The sequence below is a fragment of the Podarcis tiliguerta genome (assembly GCF_965153285.1).
Source record: "Podarcis tiliguerta genome assembly, chromosome: 9".
NCBI lineage: Eukaryota > Metazoa > Chordata > Lepidosauria > Squamata > Lacertidae > Podarcis > Podarcis tiliguerta.
In genome coordinates this window covers 46506697-46525607 of record NC_139542.1, presented here as the reverse complement: position 1 = coordinate 46525607, position 18911 = coordinate 46506697, and the positions used below count along the sequence as shown (strand labels likewise).

At 40.8% G+C, this 18911-nt stretch overlaps 1 long non-coding RNA gene across 1 annotated transcript; it reads left to right on the top strand.

Moving 5' to 3' along the window:
• The first annotated feature begins 526 nt into the window (after positions 1-526).
• Positions 527-17760, top strand: LOC310685462. The gene is made up of 3 exons (XR_014515294.1): positions 527-1056; positions 12728-12807; positions 17604-17760. It is a non-coding gene; the product is annotated as an uncharacterized lncRNA (long non-coding RNA).
• The last annotated feature ends 1151 nt before the right edge of the window (positions 17761-18911 follow it).

Here is an 18911-nt window from a genome sequence, read left to right as displayed (position 1 = left end):
CCCATTTTATTCTCATGAAAGTCACCTAGTAAATTAGCCTGAGAAACAGTGATTGCCCAAGTAGGGATTTGAACCAAGGCCTTCCCAATATTTCATCCACTTCAACATACTGGCTCCTCTAGTAACCAAGGAAATGGGGCTCAAATAGAAGAGCTGTCCCCCATTCCCCCCCCCCCCCAATTGCAAATCAGGTTTATTATCAAAATTTACAGACTTTTATCTGTTGGCAATGAGCAAATCAAACAAAAACAACTGAAATAACTCTACACAGCAGATGCTTCAAGTGGTTCCTCCAAATTCAGCTGAAATTGCAGTTTATACTGGCTTCCCCAGTCTATTATTCAACCCCCTGAATAGAATCCCTCAGGGGTTGTCTCAAGCACACCTGATGCAACTAATCAACTAAATCAATATTTTTGAGGGGATGTGAAGAGACCTTGGCCCTTAGGAGTTGGCTCCCATAATGGAAAATCTGAACCAAGGAAATGCAGCCATCAGGATGAAAAATAACCCCCCACTATGGATTTATGGCATGCCTTTCTCTGGTGTCGTTACAGATAAGGAGTGAGCTGTACATAATAAACAAGCAAAGGGGAAATGGCTGCTGAGCTCCACCCACCATTGTGAGGCCTGAGGAAGTGATGATGATGATGCCTCTCCAACTGCTGTGATTGGCTGTGGACGTCCTGTGATGTCACATAAGCACATGGCAACTCAGTGGATATACAAAAGCAGCCCAAGGGGAAAGCCAAGGCAAAAGCTTGAAGAGGACACCTTGGGCAACAGCTGTGTTATTCAGTACTTGGTTGTCTCCTTCCACATGGAGGCGAAGTGGAAAATGGAAGGAGGCCATCATCTGTCAATGAGATGCTGTGGAGTAACAAGAAGGCAAATGTACCTGCTGAGCAGGACCATGGCTTGAAAGTGACAGATATCCATGGTTGGAAGCTAGTGATGGACCTAGCAGAAGCTAGCAGGTGTTGGTGGGCGGAAGCTGTTATTAGCATGTGGAATCCCGGGATGCTGCAGGTCTGAAGGAGGCTGAAGTTTGTGCAGGTAAGCTGATTGAAATTCACCTTCAGAAGGCTGTTGACAAAAGTTGTGTGGCCTCTTTCCACCTGCCTTGCCCCACCCTCTGACCCTCTGAGTCCTCATAGGGGAGCAGGTCCTGGAAGAAGAACTGAGGGGAGAGACTCCATCAGGCAAGGCCTCCTTCCACCTGCCTTGCCCCACGCTCTAGTCTCTGCTTCTCAATTTGTATTGTATTATTTTATGTACTGTGGCTTGCCATTGTTTTATTGATTATAGTTTAGAAATTATTTATTGTAACTGTTGAGTGGATTTCTGTTTAATTTTTATGTTATTATTATTTAATACTATTCTAATGATTGATGAATGTTACTTTTTTGATGTAGGTTGCCTATTTTAAAATTTTATTATCACATTTTTGTATTGCATTAGATTGTTATAAGAAGTACATTTTTTTTGTTTCTTCAGCTTGTTAACTGCCCTGAGTATTGTAAGATAGAAAGACGGTATACAAATTAAAAAATGATGATGATGATGTTTTGTGGATTGATGCTGGGGTAAGTATGAATGGAGAATAGACATAGGTCACCCACCAGACACGGTATGCCTGGGAATTGCATGTTCAGATAGTGGTGTAAGCTGTAAGATTGAACCACTGGATATTCATGGGTGGAAGCCAGCGGAGGTTGGCAAGCTGGTCAATGGAGGTGGCGGGATGATACTGCTGAATGAGGGTCATTCCCCTCACTGTATCTGTGTTTGCTTTTCATGGATGTCAGAAGCCGATGAGGCTTTCACCGAAAGCAGCAATGAAGAGGACAGCAGAGCTTAAGCAAGCCATCTTCTACTTCTAAATCAATGTATTTCTAAATACGTCTAAGTAATGTTCATGACATTCCCCTTTCCAGTACCAGGATGGGAGGCTGTGCAGATGCATTCCTAGCAGTTGGCGCTGGCTACAAACTTCCTGTGATGTCACAAATGGACAGGGTGGCTGAGGGGAAATAGGTGGGTGGAAGAGTGGGAAAAGGGAGAAACCCCAGTAGAAGGTTCAGGGGAAGTTGGGGTAGGTAGACAGGGCCAGCTGGATATTCGGAAGTTGAATAAGGGTTGACTCCATTCTGTCTATTTGCGTTGCCAATGTTTTGTTCTCTGAGGGCTCCTGTACCTGTCTCACCTAGATCGCTTGGCAGAGCCCCAGCCCTTTAACGATTCCTGCATTTCTGCAGAGCACCAAAAATTGCAGCAAATAAAAACCCTGCCGGGCATCCCCGCACCCACTGGCAGCTGCCCCCCATTTGATCACCTTTTCCTCTATGGAAGAGCAATATCCTCCCCTCCTCTCTGTTTAGTGAGTTGCCTTCAGATTCAAAGGGAGGGCGCTCTCTCTTCAAAACAACATGCTATAATTAAGCCAAATGAAAAGTTTTCAAAGCATCATTAGCTCACTCATATCTGAAAATTGTTGCAGCTGATATGGAGATGATAAGAATGTTCCACATACATTCACATTTTTTACATGACATAGTTGGCATCAAAATGCAAGCCCAAATCCCCACCACCACTGTTTAATTCAGATTTACCCTTTTTGAGGAAAATCTGGTAAGTATTTTTTTTTATTATTGTTCCCAACATCCAATATCCGAATGACCCATTCACGATATTAAGTTCCAACTGGACGCATCCTAAAAAACTAAGGTCACAAAAGTGCTTCAGGCATTTAAAACATTTAAATATAGATATAAACAGCAGTGACTGAGTTCTGGAGAGATACTGCCATTCAAATTAGTGCAGAAACAGAAGGAAAAGTTAACCACACTTGTCTTCTGCATGGGTGGTCTTCTTTCATTTTCAGTACCTTACGCAAAGCTAACATTCATTAGGTTGTGTGATTTCTTGTCTTTTTCAATCAGCTGCTTCCTGCCGTAAACATCAGAAGTCTCAGTGTACACTGTGTTTCAGTCTCTCTGCATTTTAAGAACATACTTTTTTCCATGAACTAAACAAACAGTTGAACCTTAGAATGAAAACATCTGCACTTGCCTACTGGAGGAACATTTTAAAGCAGAACATACCCACAAGGCCAAATGCTTATCATTGTTATTCCAGAGTATGAACTGGTACAAATACAATTCTCCAAATATGAATATACTTATATTTATGAAATTATCAGTACGTTCTTTTTTATTTAAAACAACTGTGGCAAAAGGTCAAAAGCAATGCTTAGGGAATCCCAAATACATAAACCCCAGAGCTCGGAACTGCACATTTAAATGTACTGAACTTAATTTATCTGAATTTTTTAAAATCATTTCTTGCTTCTCAAATCTCTGTCCATAGAAGTTGTGACATTTCATGGATTTCTCTCCACACTGGCCTTTTCAAGGCACAAGAATAGTATTTACAATTCAAAAGAATAGCAGGAAATGTCTAATAGACTTAGCACTTGGTCCCTAGGAAACAAATATATATATATATATATATATATATGCTAATCTGAAGGCTACTCTACTGCTCTTTAAATAAGCCAGCTTTAGCTTGTCCATATGCGTTATGAGCAGATTAATTGCAGACATTTTTAAAAGCAAGAGATCAATATTAATAATCAACTTTATAAGTGTGTGCAAAGAATATCCTAGTGTTGGTTCAACACTGCATAATAACGAAGCAAGAAGAATTGTGCTTTTGAGTTTACGCTAAAAAAAACACTCTGGAACAACATTATGAAGATTAATAGCTGTCAGTCATTATAATCCTATTCTAGGGTTTTTTTTAAAAAAAATCCTCTGGTTTAAGAGAACACTTAAGGCAATTACAAATCTACTCATGTACCAAAAAGCATGGAAATTGTAAATTAAGGCACTTGCTTTAACTTCTACTCCATGTCAACATTAAACACATTTCAGTCTCCTATATTTGCTTGCCTAGAACTTAACTTCCATGCACTCATACGTCCCTGGTCTTCCACCCTCATTTCTCTTCTAGTGCTGGAGGAAAACTAAAGCTCACTGCTTTTCCTATATGGTTTCATTGAGCGATAATGGAATAACAGACCCTCCAAGTGTCCCAATTTTTCAGGGACATCCCTGATTTAGAGAAGCTGTCCTGGTTTCTGATTTGATCCTGGAATGTCCCACTTTTCCTTAGAATGTCCCTATTTTCATTAGAGAAATGTTGGAGGGTATGGAGTTATCTGCCCCCCCCCCCCCAGCTGTCTGAAGGCAATCATGTATAGGGAAATTCTTTTAAAATGTTTAATGTTTTATTATGTTTTTATATATGTTAGAAGCTGCCCAGAGTGGCTGGGGCAACCAAGTAAGATGTGGGAGGTATAAATAGTAAAATTATCATTATGTCCCTATTTCCATCAGAGAAATGTTGGAGGGTATGGAATAAATAAATAGTTCTAACTATGTACAATTTAGGGAGAGTAGAGAAGGGATACAAGGCTGCAAACCAACAGGCAAGCGTCTTTCATCATAAATGGCACACGCAACTCTTTTGAGAAGTCCACCATTTCTGAATAAAAATGTAAAGGACCCGCCTTTGCAAAAATTGGCTTCATTTAAAATTAGTTAGAATTGTCTAACACTCTGACAATGCTTGGGATAAATTGCTTGTTTTACTCTTGGTTAAAATATGTACAAGAATGCACTTTGCAGCTTAAGAAAGGCTATGCAAGTGGCTGGCAGTCATAATTATGGGTTTAGAATGTAAACACATATATCTCATTAAATTTTGACATACTAAAGACTCCAGCTTCGGTGCTGTGGTTGAGCCCAACCTACAGTAAAAGGCAAGTAAAGAAAAGCATGGGTATAGAAGTCTACATAAGACTGCAAAACATACCATTTACATGGTGTCAAGGTAGGGGCCATCACTTACACTATCCACAATTTGGGGGAATGAGAAAACTTGTAAGTGCCTCAACCCTTTGTATCCATGTTCATGTGTGTGTGTGTGTGTGTGTGTGTGTGTGTGTTATACTGCACAATATTTCAATATAACTGATCAAAATACTTATTTCCAAGTGATTAAAAAAACCCCACACAATTCCAATAATTTTAAAATAGAACAAACCTATTTCCCCTGTGGAATATAGTGTCAGGGGCGGAGGAAGGGGGGTGCGGTGGGTGTGAGCTGCCCTGGGTGTCACCACTGGGGGGGGGGTGGTGACAAAATGTCAGGTGGCACTCACTGCAGGGCCTGCAGCGCGCCCGAGCCACATGTCTCTCCTGGGAGAGATGTGGTGGCTTGGGCGTGAGCAGGCTCTGTGCTGTCCAAATGGTCCACCCGCTGCCTCTCCCCCAGCTGCAGGGTGGCTGAGTGGGAGGAGGCAGGCATACTCCAGAGGCCCTGTGGTGCGCCCTGCTGCCATGGGCAGCTCGCCCCACTGCTGTGCGCATGGCCCCAGGCACCCAAGCTACTTCCTCCAACGCTGAATGCAGTCACAATTTTTCCTATAAACTGACTCCTACAATGTCAAATATCTTTCTTTCAATCTAAGAGGAGACCAAGCATGCATCAGTTTTTGTTAGAATGAACTGGATGTTTTTCGATACAGAAATAATTATCTGCAGAGTAATAGGCCTAGCAGAGGAAAATGCAGCTTCCAAACTTTAAAAGTACCCATGCATCAATAGTTCCGTTGGTAGAGCATGAGACTCTTAACCTCAGGGTCGTGGGTTTGAGCCCCACGTTGGGCCAAAGATTCTGGCATTGCGAAAACTATTTGTAGCATTAACAATCAAAATTACAACAACAAAAACTTTCCCCAACCCAAAAGAATAAAAACATTGTAAGAACTGTTAAAAGGATCCAAAATCATCCTATGAACAGAACATCCTATCCCTTTATGTTGTCTTTGTCTTCTAAATATTGGCTGTGGGACATGCACATTTTCTTTTATCAACAAAACCCAAACTGACCGATAGTTACTTCTTGTTTGTGGAGCTCCCATCTGAAAGCCCCATGCTGTGTCAGGAAAACTTTGTGCACACAATAGTCTTCTAAATGTTTCCTGGTGATATTTAAACAGGTTCCCACACCTCTGCACTAAAAGACTAAGGTCATCTCAGAAACAAAGCAGATGCTAATGTTTCCATCTTTACAATCAGTGAAAGTGTAAAAAGTCAAACATATGTTTTAGTAAGTATGCTCAAAGCTTGCATCATGTAGAAATCCTCGAGACCACCCCATTTTGATTTTTTACAAAATATTTATATCCGACTTTGCCACTAATATCATTTAGAACACCTTTATAACATATTTTAAAGATAACAGAAACAACATCAAGCAACAATTAACAACCCTGCCATAAGCACTGAAAGGAGTAGCAAATAGAACTGTTAGCAGAACTTATCAAAAGCCAGAGAAAAGGAAATGCCCCAAAACCCAGCTCTTTGGTCAGTAGTCATACAAGAACTGGCCCTACTGATCACAATGCCCACTCACCCTATAAAGAGCTCATAACCCACCTACTCTCAGCAGCCAGAAACATCATAGCCAGACACTGGAGGGACCTGTCAGGAATAAACATGGAACACTGGTATCAAGTAATATCGGAAACAGCCTTACTAGAAAAGCTAACCAATAGACATGACATGGGGACAAATAGAAGAGGACGCCTTCACTCCGGTATGGCTTCCATCACAGCCCAACAACACAAACCCACCGACAGCATATGATTCAATGTGGCAAACTTAACCCAACCACTCCCTCCCCTCACACACGCACAAACAAATCCCACTGCCGCCAACCAAGATAATCAACCACACCCTAGGCCACCCCAGCCTCTCTCACCACCAAGGAAACATAACAAGTGAATAGAGAACCCACCCAAGGGACTCTGACACAAAAACCCCACACATACGCTAAGTAAAAGAACACAAAGTTTTCCACTCCATCTACCCTATATTGCATATAACAACAATGTCTCATGACAAATGTAACTGATCTGTAGAAAATGCAATCCGAATGCATGTGCTTTTGTAAATGAGGAAAATCTTTAAAAAAAATTATTTCTTCAAAAAGAAAGGAAGAAAGAGCTGTGAGTAGAGCCCCCCCCCCCCTTCAATTGTTTGGATGCCCTGGGAAACTCAACAAGCCTACTTTGCATGGAACTGGGTGTGGAGAGTGTAGCTGAATGAGACACAGCTGTGGGCAGCCTAAGGAAGTACCCTCCACCTTGGGCCTGCTCATAAAAAGCAAGTCTAGAATGAGAGACTAGGATGATGTCTGCTGTTCCCAGGAACTCTTCTTGTTGTGAGACTTTTGGGGATGAGCTGAGAGTTTGTTGGACCCTGAATGAGAATCAAGAGACTGAGATGGGAGGGTGTGTCAGAAAGAAAATGAATTGATGTTGGGGGGGGGGTGTTAGTAACTTTGTATTTATGTAACATTTTTATATGTAACTATTTTTCTACTGTTTTTATATGTAACTGTATTTTTTGCTATATTTTAAGTTGTTTGTTGTTGGCTCAGTTTTTTGTACACTGCTTTGAGATATTGTAAACATACTAACTGTTTTAGAAATTAAATAATCAATCATCCAAAGGCACTTGCTGACAGAAACAGGCCTGAAGCCCATGAAAGTAGAAATTGTAACTTCTCCTTAAAACAAAAACAGTTCCTGACAGGTTTCCTAAGGTAAATACCTGTAAATGGGTGGAGTCAGTTTTTCTAAATCCCTGATATAAGCATGGACCTTTGACTCTCTTCAGGGACCATTTTCTCTGAGAGGCTGTTTAATAGCCTGGAAATTTCTCTACAAAGTGTCCAACTGAGCATGCTCCAAAGTGGAATCTCAGTTTCTAGTCAGGGGAGAAAGATGCCTTGGCTTCCCTACAAGAAGAGTATTGACAGAGATTTTTTGCCATTAACAACATCATTATAGGCAAAAAAGTTAATTCAGGTTGTGGAGAAAGTTCATTGCTGTGAAGGAAGATATATTCTGTGACCTCCCTGAGTGTCAGGAGGCCTTATATTGGCCGGATGTTACAAGCCTGTTTTAGAAGTGGTTGCTAAGTGACCACTTGTGGCAGAGCGGAGTTGCTTTAAGATTTAGTAGCTTGGATCTGGCACATTTCAGTCTGATTAGCTGGAGGCTCCAGTCAGTTGGAGGGGCAACATTCAGTTGGGGGTCAATCATCAAAAAGAGAGAGAGAGATAGTTGGGAATTGGTTGAAGAGAGGAGGAGTGGAAGTAAATTGGTAGGAGTAGAAAATTAAGCTTGAGATAGTAGCTGTGGCTCTTAAGTCTGTGGAAATTGCCGCCTAGCACTTTGATGCCCAATATAGGTTTCCATTTCCCGTTAGGTATATAAAAATCCCCTTAATAAAACAATTTAAATTTACTCTAGAGGAGGTGTCCTTCTTATGCCCGAGCCTAACTAGGTGCAGGATTGCAAAGGTTGTGAAGCTCTCTGTCATGAGCCCTGAGGAGATGACCTGGAGGGGCTGGTCAGATCAGGATGAGGGGCGCAAGGAGCTCAAAGAGTTGCTGGCTGGCAATCCTGGGGAGGGACCAAGCAGGCTGGGGCATCAGGGAAGAAAAAGGGAGCTTTCCCCAAGTGTAAGAGGCTGCTGATACCAAGCACAGGAGTGGCTCCAAACATTCATGCTGTAACACCGCAGGAAAGCAGGTATAGGGTTGCAGCCTTAAATTATTAATTTGACTACCTATCTTATTTTAGGAACCTGCTTCTTGAGAAATGGCCCTACCACCACAAGTTATACCCTGCTCTGGTACTAGCACCAAACATAAGTTCATCTGCTTTTATGCCTCCCTCACACTGTGCAGGAAGGGGTTACTTTCCCTTCCGTTCTATGGTACAGCAGTCCTGCACAAGCATGTCCCAGCAATTAGCTTTCATAAAGGAAGGGATCCATTTTTTGTGGGACACATTGCCAAGGCATTCAGTTACTTGCAGCAGTGCAAGTTACTACTTGTGGTGTTGCAACAACAGCAAATCACAGAGTATGGGTCCACTTAATATTTATATTTAATATGTAAATCAAACTCAGGTTTATACAGCATGCAAATATGTATATATTTGTTTCTTTGTATAGCACAAAATACGCATCCCACCTTTTGCTCTGAAATGATCTATATCGTTTGACTCTATGAGGCAACTTGGAAACGATTTTAAAGCTCCATAGTACACATAAAAAGAACAACAACACCCCACAATAACCATGAGGATAATTAGTTAAATAATCTGGTGGGGAAAGCAAAAGAGAAGCAGAGAGACATTACCAGAGGTTCTCAAAGACCCTCCAAAAAAAGAACTACCTGCAATGTCAAAATGCCAAAAATGAATCCCTCCCTTCTCTGAAAGGAAATTGCATTATCTCAGTGCTCATGGTGAAAAGGCACAATCACAAGCATCTATCATCCTCCAAAGCAGAATCTTGGGAAAATCTCTGGACATAGGTAAGTTCCTATGAGTGCGTTCGGTACTTGTGGTATTTCATGCAAGTCTAGTTTCCTACACTTTGGAAAGAGGAACATGTAAAGTAGATGGGCTAGTTTGGTCATGACATATCATGTTGGTGATTAAGATGCCCCAAAATGACAAAGCTAATCTTAATGCCTAGTTCAACTACTTAAATTTGGAACATGAAAATACAAATCAACACATTCCACTAAAAGAGCAGGGAAGCCAGTCCTTAGGTCACATTGTCTAGAGACTGACCAGGTTAAAGATTACAGATGAATAACAGAACATTTGTTTTAGGAGTATACATGAAGAGATGAAGTGGTCTCTGCTGGCAAGTACTGAAGAACTAAGTGACTTCAGTCTTAAGAACCCTCAAGTCTGCATGAGTTCACAGACTGCTTTGAACAGTACATAATCTGATAATTAGACACTTTTTGTACAAATTTCTAAGAGGTTTTCCACATGTTTCCATCAACTAAATAATATAGTTTCAGAAATCACCCATTACAGCGCATTACATTATCAGTTAATAGAATTTTGCCTTTTTATTATTATTATTCCGACTTCTTTCAGTTACTGGCTTCGACTTCGACACCACAGTATGAATATGTTGTGAGACAGATCTATATATACTTATTTTACACAGATGATCTTATACCCTATATAAAAAGCCCCTCAGAACTCTGAATATTTTCCAACGTTTACTTAAATGTATTAATAACTATAATTCTAAATCAGATTTTAAGTAAGTATTATCAGATGTTCTGGCATTGCTGACATTTTCACAAGGAGACAAATCTCTAGATTAAGAGACTAAACATTTTTGTTCCATTTATAGTCAGAAGACTTATTCAAAAAAAAGGAGGGGGGAAGCCACATGGACACAAAGTCTCACATAGTCTTCCCGCCTCCAAATATCTTTGACATTTATGTCCCTAAAGACTTCTGAACATTATCATATTTATTGCATGTTGGCAGTTATCAGCATCTCAGGCATTGGTGGGGGGGATTTATGTTACTAAATCATATACACTAATACCAATGAGATTACTAGACCAGTTAAAACCAGATGCTGGTATCCAGATTTCACCCATTATAAACATACACTCACACACATATATCAAGGAACCTTCAGTTTAAGAGTTGAGCCACTTGCAATTCACTCATGCACTATAAAGCATGAAAATGTAAAATCCTTCTGTGTCATGTAAGCAGCATGCATGTTCTATAATCTCATACATCATGCTCACATACAATTTAGCCTTCCTATGCCCACACTTTCCTTTGTCCTAAAAAGCCAGGGATGTTGGCCCTGACCTGAAGTGGCTGCCATACAACCTGCTCCCTTGTAACCATTGATACTCAAGCCACACACCCCATTTCATAACAATGTATTGTCCCTGGGTAAAGAGGGGCAAGCAGGCAGGTCTCGCTTGGCAGTACACAGGAGCATGGTTAGGCTTTTTTAAAGGCTTGGTTCTTTATGCAGTACCTTTGGAGCATTCTCAGTGTAGGTATATGTAGAAGAAGCAAAGTCCTTGAGTATGACAAATGTGGGAAACGACTGGTTAGTTACACAATGCTGTGCAAATATTGGAAAGGACAAGGAACCATTTTGAATGGAGGCTTTCTGTGGTCTAAGTGCTGCCAAAGTCCTTCACCTTGTAAGTGATGACATGAAAAGATTTATGATATATGCACATGCAAGCAAACACTCATAACCATGCAAGAATTTATGCTTAATTCTTTTCCGTGTGAAAACCATCACATGAATTATGATGATGAAAACTAAACCTTTGGAGACCCAGGAACTCATAACTCAATGTTACTAGGATCCCTAAACTGAACAAATATTTCAAGAATCCAACTGTGGTTTGAGAGAACAAGCAGCCATTACTCTATCAGGCTAAAGCATCATTTATGGAGATATTACCCTTAGGGAATCACTGAACCCACTTCACATAGTTCCATTAATCCATAGCATTTGTGTATCATTACTAGATTTTAAAAAAACACAGAACAATATATGTAGATTATGGTGGTTAATAGGGCATCTGCTATAGCTAGGAATACAAAGCCAATAGTACACATTTTCATGTTACAATCCAATAAAATACAAAAAATGGGGGGAAAGTTGTTTATAATGATACATCATCATGTTTTGATATTAGCCATGACTATACTGTATATCACCAAATTGTTTCTGTGCACAAATATGCTATATATTCCAAAATGAACTTTACACAGTTTTAAATTTAAGCAATCAATCAAATGTATCGCTACAAAGGCCAAAGAAGTCCAAAAAGATTCTGAGTAGCATTTCACTGAAATATTAATACATCTAATATGGCAATCTATTGCATTTTCCACAAAAAAGCAATGCTCTTGCTGTATCTGAAAGAGGAAGTATTTTGCTAAAATTCACAACTCTGAGAAGCACTCCCTTTTGGCAACTATTGGGAGAGCTTCAAAGCGGCACACAAATGTTTGCGCAAGAGGGGAGTGTCCCCATTGCTGAAGGAACCAGGTTGATCGATAGCGGACATAACTGAGCAACAGGGACCCTCCTTTATCCACAGCAATTTAAACTGAGGGAGGATAAAAGCCTTTTGTAAAGCCACCTTAACAACAGCCACATGAAGGGAGAAGGCATAGCGAAATAAGATTACTTTTATTAGACGTGAATTCTTCAGAACATACGTTTTCCTTTTTCAGTACAGAGCCAAATTAGTTTCCTCATCATTTTCATTCTGATGGTAAAAATAAAGACTCAACTTCAGAATTATTTTATATTCTGAAGAAAACTTTTTAGCAAACATGAATCTGTGTTTGTCTGGTTATATACAAACCAGCTAGAGAATGCAATCTGCCAGTGTAACATGCCGTTGTTATGGCATACTGTTGCTTTATCAGGAATAAATACAGAAAATCTAAAGCCAAAGCCAATCTGAGCGCTGGACAAGCAGTTTTATAAAATTTGGGACAGGGTGCCTAACTGAAACAGATTTGACCTGGTGATTCTACAGTTCGGAGGTTACATTAAACTCATTAATGTTCTTCCCTATGGAAGTGATAGGGATGTGTTTACAGTCTAAGCCACTTTTGCATACATTCACCCACGATCCATCGGGCTGATCCATCGGGCTTTCATATTAAATGTGATTTTTAAAAAATCATATAAATTTGCATTAAAATACATAGTTTAAAACCTGCTCACTTTCAAGATATGAATGTTCTATCCTTTCATTCATCTGGGAGGTGCAGATCAAGTCAATTCAAACTAGAAATGTGCAAAGACTGAATTCCTCAAGCATCACTGGCTGCGATTTCCAACAGTGGTATGTACTGTAGTAGAAACCTTGGTAGATATCCAGCATCAGAAACCACACCATACATTTAAAACATTCATACCACTTTGTAAGTCATGCCTTCCCCCAAAGAATCCTGAAAACTGTGGTTTATTAAGGGTCTCCTAACAACTCGGAGTGCACTTAACAAGCTACAGTTCCCAGGATACTATGGGAAAAGCTTAAATGCATGGCGTGGATGTAGTGGCTCTCAGTTGAAGATGTCTGCATTATAATGGTTAGGTCCTGGAAAAAACTAGTCCTCAGAGGGTGGGGTACATCAGAAAACTGTACTGTGTGGGACTAAGAGCCTCTTGACAAATCTAAGCTTCCGCTGAAGTTGGAGAGAACAGAGGATCCTAGAAAACTATATGGCAAGGCTGCAAGAAGTACATCACGACTCTTCAGGAAAAAAGGAGCCATTCAATGACTCCAGTGTACAGGGAAGTAAGTTTTATCACTATAATAACTCAAGTGAACAGCATAAAGGCAGGAACTCTGGTTTGCCCATTTCTAAAGGAAGAATTTGTTCTGGGCGATACAGACCTAATTAAAAAGAATTCTGGCTTCCCTTCAATATTCTGGCAGATTTTGCTTTACATTAAAAGGTCTGCTATAATGGGAATCTACAAAATAAGTTTGAAATATGACTCACTGCTATTGTTTTCTCTGGTTTTTCCTCAGCTTCCTATCCTGCCCCGTTTCCCTTGCTCACATGAATGAAACACACTGATGGAAAGATCAGGGCTTAAAAAGATGTTGGTTTTATATTCAGAGTAATGGATTGCAATTATCTCACACTGCAGTGCACTTTTTAAAAAATTAAAATAGGTTAGGTGTTGGTTTTCACTTTAGTTTATAGATACACATGGAGATGGCTTATGCAAAGGAAGACCACTGAGCCACCTAGTGCAGTCCTGTCCACTCCAAATAGCAGTAGCTCCCTAGAGGTTCAGCAGGGATCCTGTGCAGACTGTTTAAATTGGGCTGTTAAAATTTTCAGGAATTATAATGTAGAAGATGAGCTCTGCCATTGAGCTTATGGCTCCTCCCTAGAATACTAAGCTACCTTCACTAAATCAGACAATTGGTCTATCTTGCTGAAAGATGAGAACTATAAATCTAAACAATGTATTTAGCAATACAGGTATCATTTTAATCAAATCATCCTCAAAGCTAGAAATGTACCCCCAAAAAGCCATCAATAAAATGAGTTAATAACTGTGCAACCACCAGTAAATTCCAATAAAATTTGAATGATCCCTAAGTCTGCAGGGTTATTCCTATTGCATATCCTGAACTCTCTCTGATCCCAGTCAGAACTCTGACATGCATGTAGTTGCTGATGTTTCCTAAAGCATGTGAGTACCAAAGATGGATACTGGGAGTGGTTATTTACAGAGGATGAAAGTGCCATTAATTAGACGGTTGGAAGGGCACAGTGAAGTGTAGCACGTTTCCCACTAAATACATATATGTGGCTATCTGAGTAATTTTATATCTCCTCCAAGGCACTAGAGATTATAAACATTAAAGGATAGACTGGATACTTACTAAGTAGTACATCCCACTGAACACAGCAGGACTTTTAAGTAGATGCATTTTTACACTTTGGTCTTAAAATGAAGTCTTCTAGAATCAAATATAAAAATGGGCACCTACGTAACACAGCTTTTGAAGAGGCGTGGGCTGACACCTAGTGGAATCTGCTATGGAAACTAAGCAAACAATTTTTTAATGCAATATTTAATTTTCTTCACACTTTTAGTTGATCTGAAGTGTTTGAGGATTCTCCATTCACCTATATCAGAAATTAAGATGGAATTCTACCCCTTTTTAAAAAATCTGCCCCCCCCCCAGTTATGTGGAATGCTACTCTATAGCATTCTGTCTGTAGTTGATCCATGTGATCTTTCCTGCCAATGATGGGAGATGGAAACAGCAGTGCCCACGGATAAAGAAGTGAGAGTTACACAAATAATTTATTTTAATATAATTTTACAACTGACTTAAACAGCACTATGCAACAAAAATGCAAAAGTGTTGGAAATGAATTAGTACAGCCCTTACTGATTTGTCCCCAGACTCTGAAATGTTGATTCCTATGCTTTTATCATTGAGATAAATGTATGGACGGTTTCTGCTCAGAACAGGAACTGATCATCTGTGCCAGGTCTGCTCACAACATCCTCCCCTGCCCTAGTGGGACACTTATTCACCAGCTGGTTTTTCGAGTTGAAATATATAAGAAAGAGATGGTGGGAGACAATATGCAACCTCCATAGTCCTCATTTGCCATGAGGGATGTAGCAAGCAAAATGTCCCAGAACCCACTTTCCAGTCTGAAACTCTGGAGTACTGCTGCCATTGCAGACAAAAAAACCTAAATGGTCCAATGGCCTGACTCAACATAAGAGCAGCCCAAAACCTGAAGAGAAGCAGGTGTTGTGTGGTGCAGACTATGCTGATCTAGAAAGACCTATGTTTCATTTTCCTGTCTGGTGTGCAGCCTCTCTCTGAACCAAGATAGCTGTGTGACCATGGGTGTGGGATCTGGTAAAGGGTAAAGGGGACCCCTGACCATTAGGTCCAGTCGTGGCCGACTCTGGGGTTGCGGCGCTCATCTCGCTTTATTGGCCGAGGGAGCCGGCATACAGTTTTCGGGTCATGTGGCCAGCATGACTAAGCCGCTTCTGGCGAACCAGAGCAGCGCATGGAAATGCCATTTACCTTCCCGCCAGAGCAGTACCTATTTATCTACTTGCACTTTGATGTGCTTTCGAACTGCTAGGTTGGCAGGAGCAGGGACCGAGCAACCTGAGCTCACCCCGTCGCGGGGATTCGAACCACCGACCTTCTGATCGGCAAGAGCTAGGCTCTGTGGTTTAACCCACAGTGCCATCGGTGTCCCTTCATGGGATCTGGTAGATAGACAGGCATTAATGGTGGGAGGGGGCAGGTGCAGTTTCTGTTGACTGCTGCATTGCCCCATGCAAAATTATCATTAACTCCAAGTGATTGTACAGTTGGGGGCAAAATCTAAGCCAGTTTATGGACTGTAGAGTGCAGCTAGCAGGGCAAGGAGCTAGTGAATCCAGCTGCTTTTCAGAAGGAAAGAATCTGACAGCCATAAATCCACACCAAGTTCTACGCCATTTCATTATAATGTCTTTTTTTAGTGCAGGATTCTATCACATTGATATATGTGAACATCCAGAACTGTGCAAATTAGAATACACATGTAAAGAAAATAAATGCTCGTTCAAGTACAGGCCATAAACTCACTGGAAAGAGGTGAGCATAAAACAAACACATCTGTGAACAAACTCTGTGCCCGTGTGACTATAAAACGCTTTTAACTATACTCACAGATTTACACCATTTCACTTTAGCCTTTGAAATGTATGCATTGTAATCATGATGAAAGGGAATGTGCCAGGTGAGGTTTACAGTCCAAATAAGTCAACCACCGCCAACTTGCCTCATTTAATATAAGACAATAGTGCCACCTAAAGCTGAATAGCAGTATATGTACATGTATTTGTTGTTTTTTTAAACTTACAGTAACTCCTTTATTTGGAGCAAGTAAAATGTCAAAGTAGTGAGCAAGCTTTCACTCCCCTTCAGGCAGGATGGTAACATAAGGACAGCCGTGCTGGGTCAGACCAATAGCCCACCTAGTCTAGTATCCTGTTTGCACAGTGGTCAACCACCAGATGCCTAAAGGAAGGAGCTGAGACCCACAAACATGGCGCTTCCCTGCTTGTGATTCCCAGCAACTGGCATTCAGAAGTGTGCTGCCTCCGACAGTGGTAGTATTATTAAGCACAGTGGATACAGTGGTACCTCGGGTTACAGACGCTTCAGGTTCCAGACTCCACTAACCCAGAAATAGTACCTTGGGTTAAGAACTTTACTTCAGGATGTGAACAGAAATCGTGCTCCGGTGGCGCAGCTGCAGCAGGAGGCCCAACTAGCTAAAGTGGTACCTCAGGTTAAGAACAGTTTCAGGTTAAGAATGGACTTCCAGAACGAATTAAGTTCTTAACCTGAGGTACCACTCTATTAAGCACAAAGAGGTAGGTGGTAGTGGTGGTGGGGAGATTGCTTGGCGTCATAAAAGAGCCAAGTTGCAGTTTATAATAGCATTAGAGTAGGGGTTAGGCAGGTCTGTAGTAAGTGCAAAGATGGTCTTCAGTTGCTACAAAGACTCATGGGGAGAAATGAGCCATTGCTGCACTTCTTTCAAAAATGTAACGCCATGGCTTATTGGGATGTTTTTCTAACAGTTGTCAGTACACACTGACCCTTCCTAAGCCAGAGAGCAGAGAAAAAGTTGGCCGTTCTAACATTTGTAAAGTTGAAGATTATTATTAGGTAGTGTACAAGGCAAAGCATCAATAGGTGGCCAACTGGGTATTGCTTTCTTTTTCTCCCGTAGGCAAAGTTCATTATTAGGTTGTAGGTTTTCTTTCTCAAGTTCTAGGACACATTAGACAAAAGACTCCTATGTCTGTATAACATCTCCACTCAATTTTTATGCCATTATAAATTGTAACAGGGATTTGTCACCACATGCAATAAAATCTTCTCAACCTGACCATACCCCCTTCATATTGCTTCATATTTAGCTTCAAGAAAATTCTAGTGAACTCAAAAGCTTCTTCACTACTTTGCAATTTTTTAAGGTGATCTTAATATTACACTACTGTTGTCCCACCCACCCCGCTCCCAAGTTAATCTAATGGACCAACCTGCATGTTTTATTTCTTCCATATTTCCTCTAGCCGTAGAAGTCTTCATAAAAGATGTTTGAGGAGAGACTTTGTGCTGGCAATCAGGCAATGGCTTTTTTCACCTGCCTTGCCCCTCCCTCCAGCCCTAGGAGTCCTTCCCAGACCATGCCGTTAGGAACAGCAGAAACAGCTGGGAAGAGAGAAAGGGAGTTCAGGGATACTTTTTAAAAAAAATAATTATCAGTTGTGTGTCTTTGCTTCTCAGTTTGTATTGTGTTATTTTATGCACTGTGACTTACTGTTATTTTTATTGATTATAGTTTAGAAACTATTTATTAAAATGGTTAAGAATGAATAAGAATGAATTTCTGTTTGTTATTTGCTAATATTTAATTTTATTGTGTACTATTATATTCTGGACGCGGGTGGTGCTGTGGGTTAAACCACAGAGTCTAGGACTTGCCGATCAGGTGGTCGGCGGTTCGAATCCCCGCAACGGGGTGAGCTCCTGTTGCTCGGTCCCTGGTCCTGCCCACCTAAGAGTTCGAAAGCATGTCAAAGTGCAAGTAGATAAATAGGTACCGCTCCGGTGGGAAGGTAAACGGTGTTTCCATGCGCTGCTCTGGTTCGCCAGAAGCGGCTTAGTCATGCTGGCCCATTGACCCGGAAGCTGTAAGCCGGCTCCCTCGGCCAGTACAGCGAGATGAGCGTCGCAACCCCAGAGTCAGCCACGACTGGACCTAATGGTCAGGGGTCCCTTCACCTTTACCTTTATTATATTCTAATGGATTATGGAATATTACTTTATTTGATATGTTGTTTATTTTAAGTTGTTTTTATTGTAAGGTTTTTGCATTGGACCAGATTGTTATAAGGTGTGCGATCTTGCTTTTCTTCAGCTTGTAAACTAATACAGAAAGGTGGTATACAAACTAAAAGTGAAATGAAAAATTAAAGTAGCAGAGAAAGATTTTGAAATTATATAGGTATACTAGACACCTCCACAATTCCTGGTGATGTGACTCTGCTTCCAGAAGTGATCCAGATCTGTCATGGAATTTACAAATGACTGAAACATTTGTGTTAAGTTGCTAGCAAAATGGCATACTTTACATATAGTGGTACCTCGGGTTAAGAACTTAATTCGTTCTGGAGGTCTGTTCTTAACCTGAAACTATTCTTAACCTGAGGTACCACTTTAGCTAATGGGGCCTCCCGCTGCCACTGCGCAATTTCTGTTCTCATCCTGAAGCAAAGTTCTTAATCTGAGGTACTATTTCTGGGTTAGCGGAGTCTGTAACCTGAAGCGCCTGTAACCTGAGGTACCACTGTACAAAGAGCTCCACATTCAATTCCCAG